Here is a 6,337-nt window from a genome sequence, read left to right on the forward strand (position 1 = left end):
AACAAAACAAAACAAAACAAAACAAAACACAAACACGAAACTAAACACGAACCGAAGATCCAAGCAAAAACCAATCACGTCTCAGAAATAGGAGCACTAGCCTCTTCATCCACGTTTGCTCTGAACGAAAACGAAGACTCAATTCCATCCCCGTCGTCATCGAACCCACCATTTCTAAAAACATCAAAAAAACCTCCCCCACCATCTAAAGGCTTGTCCACTTCCACACCAATCCGTTTCCCTTCAACACTTACAAAAGTAGAGCCGCCTTGAACTTTCCGATTAGAAGTCTCCTCAACTTTTTCTTCACCACTAGAATCATTCAATTGAAACGACCCATCCGAAGCCAACTTCTTCTTATTCTTCCTTTTCCTCTTACTCACCCCTCTCGAAGCACTCGTCTTGCCCCCGTAGAAACCAAACTTGCTAGCGTGCTCATGCCACCCCTTACAATGACCTCTACATTCCCTATTCGCACAAATACAATACTTACGACCCGCAATGTGTCCGGTAGCAACATTCGCCAAATTGTCAAGAATCTCATTGTTGTAAGCCTCACGTTTTTCATGTTCCAAGATCTCCTCTAAACGCCTTTTCTTTAATCGATGTCCACTCTCAACCCCATTGACCTCATCAAGCACACCACCAACTCTATTCAAATTAACCGCATACGAGACCCCTAACATCCTCACAAATAATAATTTTCAATTTCAATTTAAATCTATTGCTGCGTAACATAAAATTAAAATCCAATATCAAAACACGCAACATTAATGACGGCTTAAAAAAACATTAAACATCCAAGCGATCAAAAGCATTATGCTGTGGTTTTTCTGTTGATCGTTGTTGAAAAATTGGTTTGTGATAGATTCATGTCAAATCATTCATCATTGCTCCATTCGATTCAAAAGGTGATTATTCATCATAGCATTCTATTCATCATCGCAACATTCATCATCACAGGTTTCATTCATTATGGTTCACGATTCAGATAATTGACAAAGCAAATATACATTAGGTATCCATTTTTTGTTATAATCAATTGTTATTGTTGGTGCAGTGGTTGGTTCAAATTATTTATATACACTAGAAAATTGCATCAAACAAACACTCCCTTTGTATTCATATAGTTACCAATTGTGTCATGTGGCCTTGAAATCGTGAAACATAATACATTCGTACAAACTTTTTCCATAAAAATATGTTTTAGAAGTTAACAGTTGTATCCTTTTGGGTACCAACAACTATTTGATTTTCATCCCAATGTTGGTTTTATCACAATGGGTCAAGAATGGTCGATTTTAAAAAGGTTAAAATGTACTCTGATAAGGATTGACATGCGTCAAGTAAATTTCAAATATTACTGAATTTGCTTAAGTTGGATCAGGGTTTTCACGTATTTTATAAAAGTTGATCATGTGCATTTATAAAAATAATGTATGATATTTGATATTCATTCATATTTTACATGTTATAGCATGTTGATTCTAAATCCATTGTTTTTTAGGTTCAAGTGTGAAATGTGGATTTGTTCGGTTCTGTGTAAGTCCTTGCATTTTAAAGTTGTGGTGTCAAAATGGATATATTGGATAAGGTTGGTAGACCTTCATGATGTCTTTCATATTTTTCTATCGCTTATGGTTATATTGAAACAGTGAGGTGTGTTAGATTCAATCAAGTGAGTGTTTATTCTTACTGTTCCTCAAGTTGCGCCTTAAATAAAAATATATACTTTGATTTACCTTATTTGTTGTAGTCTCTATAGGTGTCAAAATGGGTCGTCATTGTATTCCTCCACGGCTATTTTATGAGCAGGCTGAGCGCATTGAAAATTTAGTTTGGTTACCTTTAACTCACTCGACCGATTTGGCATGTTTTTCTTTTTTTACACTAGAGGAGCAAATACCCAATCTAACCTGTTAGATGCAAAGGGGTTGAAATTGCCACCTAGCTTTCCGTCATAATGATGATTTATTGCTATTTAACTGAATTTGCAAGTGGGTATATTAATATAAGTAATCAATTAATGGGTTAGAATTGTGACTCATGCTTTCTTATAGTCGAGTTCTTAATACATAAAAAATGGGAACTTTTTTGAAACGGATCATTATGGGTTGGCTGGCGGGTTGACATGAGGACGTTTTTCTCCAACGATAAACGGGTAAGAGATTAGACATTACCCGTGTCTATAGAATTATAATTTAAGTTATAAGATTTTTTCTGTTCGGGTTATTATTTTCAACCCTTCCATGGCCACTACAAGATTCGAACCGGAGACCTTTAGCAAAGATGTCAAGTTCCCAACCACTAGACTATGTTGTAAATGGGTTGAGATTTCAAGAAGCTTCTCAGACATATTTCTTTCTCTAGCTAATTTATTTTTTTAGATAAATCGTCAAATAAAGTCTTTGGTTAAATAATCGGAAGTGTTAATTTGCAGTGAGAAAGGAGACCTTGCACTTGTGATTGCAGCAACTAATGCGGCGAAGCTCAAGCAACTTAATGTAGATTTGGAACTGGCATCTGTCAAGGAGGTTAACCCTGCCCTGCTGAGAGGATCAATAACGGGTTTGATTGTTTTAAAATCGAAAAAATGATGATATATTATTATCAAACATGTCAAGGGGATAATTTATATCTTGACTTACGCCAACCCCATTCAAATGTAGTTGTCATTAACAGGTATACATATACTCTTCGGCTGTTATCATGTAGTTGTATAAATGAAATGATGTAATTTTGACTATTGATATATGCTAATTGATAATTTATCAAAACAAGGCAGCGAACAAACAGCGAGAAGATGCTACCAGTGCCCGCGAAAGTGCATTTCGAAATGTCGAGACCATTGTTGAGTCCTATGCTGAAGAGCTGATCAATGTTGGGTAGGGTTCTTCTAACAGGTACATACAAGTCTTTACTTCATGATTAGTAAGATGTCATAAATGGGCTCAGAACTAAATTTGCTCACCTTTTTTTATTTTGTTTTGGGTTTGACTATTCTCTTTATATTTTGACCAATTTTTGCCAGTGGTGTTGAAAACAAATTAAAAGTACTACCAAATATCAACTTCTAAAGCTGTTGTGTTCATAGGCATATTTTGTGTAATGTGTATAACTTTATGAATCATGTTGATCCACCCTGCTTTGAGTGTATATGTATATCTAAAACTGGATTGTGAAAATGTTAACATTTAAGTTGAGGCCCAAATGTATTTACCATGTTAGTATCTTAATAAAACAATATTTTCAGATAACATAGGAAGTGTAGACTATTGAGCAACTATTGTTTGATGTTAAAGTTATTCTCAACTTACTAGAACTTTTTATTTATATTGCTGCAAAAAACATTTGTGGTTGTTTGTATCTCATTTATAATTTGTTTTCGGTAATTTGTATGATTTAGATACTGAGGTTTGGTTTGAGGTGCATAGGTTACCCTTAAATACTGATCAAATGCAGATAATTAGTCATGAGGTTTTAATTAGAAGAAGAATGTTATCTGGGTTCATGAACTTCTTGTAAGCATGTTCCCAATCTGATTCAAAGGTCGTCAAGATGGGGTTTTGTGGTACAAGTATTCATGACAACATTGATGGAGATCTCAATGTCTATTGTTGAATCCAACTATTTATTATAAGATCAGAGTCATCTTCAATCATAGTGTTGGAGTTTACATGAATTGGGACCTTATGATATGTTTGTCAGAGTATATGATATGCGGGAGGTCATGAGACATCGAACTTATTAGTAGATACGAACCGTTGCTTACTACTACTTTGTTACTTTATTTTGAACAAGATTATTTGAATTTATATTTTTAGGCTGAACTTAACTTTGTGTTTTGACAAGGATGACAACTCTATTGTTCATTTGTCAGTGTATTTTATGTATGTGCATAAAAATATAATAATCACTGCAGGACACAACTTCCTCATGCTGTTGGTGTTGCTTATTTCTCAAAATGGAGAAAGGGAATGCACGTGTTCATGGTTCTACATGTGAGGTACAAATGTTATTTTCTATTGTCCATCTGTAGCAAATTTAAGCTGGCATTAGCATATAAAAGAGACAAATATATCTTGCTTTATAAGGACATCTATAACACTGATAAATGATAATCACAGATAATCCTGACAAGGATTCTAAGAAAAAAAGACCATGGACAATGTGCAAGGGACAAATGAGCATACAATTTTGCGTGCTTGAAAGATATGTTATTGGAAAATATATAATGCTTTCGTGAACTAGCTATGTGTAACCTTTACTTTGATAACATCATATTGTAACATATAAATAGACATGCTTTTACATGTAGGTATTAATTTGGTTCCGGAGATTATACATGCATTCAAGGATTACGTTAAAATTCTCATTATAGGTGTCAATATGGGCGGCTTTTATAATTAGTCAAGTGGGTAATATATTACGTTAAGATTCTTGTTATATGTGTTAATATGGGTGGTTTTTTTATTTATATTTTTAAACATTTGAAATGTTATATTATTTATTTGTGTTATCATTGAAAGTAATTTATTACAATATGTAGGGTTTTGGGTTTAGATTTAGGGTTTAGGGTTTAGGTTTAGGGTTTAGATTCTAGGATTTATATTTTAGGGCTTAGGGGTTTGGGGTTAGGGTTTAGAGTTTTTAGGGTTTAGGGTTTAGATTTAGGGTGTAGGGTTTAGAGTTTAGGTTTAGGATTTAGATTTAGCGTTTAGGGTTTAGGTTTGGATTTAGGGTTTAGATTTAGGGTTTTGGGTTTAGAGTTTAGGTTTAGAGTTTTGGGTTTAAATTTAGGGTTAGGTTATGATTTAGGGTTTAGATTTTAGGCTGAAGGGTTTTGGGTTTATATTTAGGGTTTAGGTTTAGGCTTTAGATTCTACGGTATAGGGTTTAATTTTAGGGCTTAGGGTTAAGGTTTAAAGTTTTTAGGGGTTAGGTTAGGGTTTAGAGTTTAGGTTTAGGGTTTTGGGTTTAGATTTAGGTTTTAGGGTGTAGATTTAGGATTTAAGGTTTAGAGTCTAGGTTTAGAGTTTTGAGTTTAGATTTAGGGTTAGGTTAAGTTTTAGGGTTTAGATTTTAGAGCTTAGGGTTTCAGGTTAGGGTTTGATTTTGTTTTTAAATCAAAGGATCCAGAAGAGTTTAGGGTTAAAAGTGTAGGGTTTAGATTTTAGGGTGTAAGGTTTAGGTTTTATGGTTTAGATTATAGTGTTTAGGGTTTAGGTTAGGGTTACCTGATATTATCATATGTGATCTGTAATCTGTGCATTGGATTTACTAATTAAATTTTTAATCTGTATATTATGATGTATTTTTACTATAATTATTTATGAGTTGAGTTGGTTTGACTTGGTTACATTCTTTGATGTGATTCGTTGATGTACACTTAGCATTGTGTATGTGTATCTGCAGAATCAGGGACATCATCTCAAGAAGCCATCAAGTCTCCATTACAGTTTAAGGTGAAAAAGAATCTGAAAATTAAATCAAAGAAAGCAATCAAGCGAATTACCCCTTGAACATGTATATATTCGTATAAGAGAGCGGGGAAACATGTCAACTTATCACAAGTTGCACAAAGTGTATTTTGTAATGCCTTATCATGAAATTCGTAAATTATCATTGGAATGATAATAAAAATTATTAGTTTTATTTGTCAGTACAGTATTTAGATTCAAACAAATTATGTTACTAGATTCAAATAAATTATGTTTGGCTATCAGATCAACAAATATGTGAGGAAACTCTTTTAAGGAAAAAAATAAGTGTTTATTGAGAATGCTTATTAATTTGTGTTTATAGGGTTCTTTGGGTAAGTTTATTCATTTGAATAGTGTTATTCTTATAACTCAGCCAAACTTCCGTTACTAATGTCAGAGTTAGTTATCTTCATTGTTAGTATGTCTTTTACCATACCACCAGAAAAGTCATAAAAATGTTGGGGAAAAACATTGTTGATGATCTTTTAAGTCATTAAGTTACTCATAGTTTTGTTTTTAAACATTTCCACAGTAAGAAGAAAAAGTGTATACAGCGGAGTGAATATCAGGGCACATTTTCATTCCAATTCCTAATGAAAGACGAGTCCACTAATTATAGGTATTAATTATGTTATATAGTGTCTATTATTATATTATTTTTTAGTCTTTTGTGATTTTAGCCATTACATGCAATTTCTGTGCAGGATGAAGAAACAAATATACCAACAACAGTAGCTGATTATTAATGTATCCAACATCATAAAAAAGGAAGAAGATGTTGAAATACATATATTTACCATCTACAAGCAATTTTATAAAAGTATTTAGATATGTGCAATGTATAATGAGGTCTA

The 6,337-nt window shown here is 33.2% G+C and overlaps 1 long non-coding RNA gene across 2 annotated transcripts; it reads left to right on the forward strand.

Annotated features, from left to right (window-relative positions):
* The first annotated feature begins 1,513 nt into the window (after positions 1-1,513).
* On the forward strand, positions 1,514-5,657 carry LOC139897193 (uncharacterized). Of its 2 annotated transcripts, XR_011776461.1 has the most exons (5): positions 1,514-1,594; positions 2,441-2,682; positions 2,786-2,903; positions 3,923-4,006; positions 5,416-5,657. It is a non-coding gene; the product is annotated as an uncharacterized lncRNA (long non-coding RNA). The 2 variants fall into 2 exon arrangements; XR_011776460.1 differs by having other exon boundaries at positions 2,441-2,903.
* Positions 5,658-6,337: the final 680 nt, after the last annotated feature.

This window comes from Rutidosis leptorrhynchoides, chromosome 3 (assembly GCF_046630445.1).
Source record: "Rutidosis leptorrhynchoides isolate AG116_Rl617_1_P2 chromosome 3, CSIRO_AGI_Rlap_v1, whole genome shotgun sequence".
In the NCBI taxonomy this organism is placed as follows: domain Eukaryota; kingdom Viridiplantae; phylum Streptophyta; class Magnoliopsida; order Asterales; family Asteraceae; genus Rutidosis; species Rutidosis leptorrhynchoides.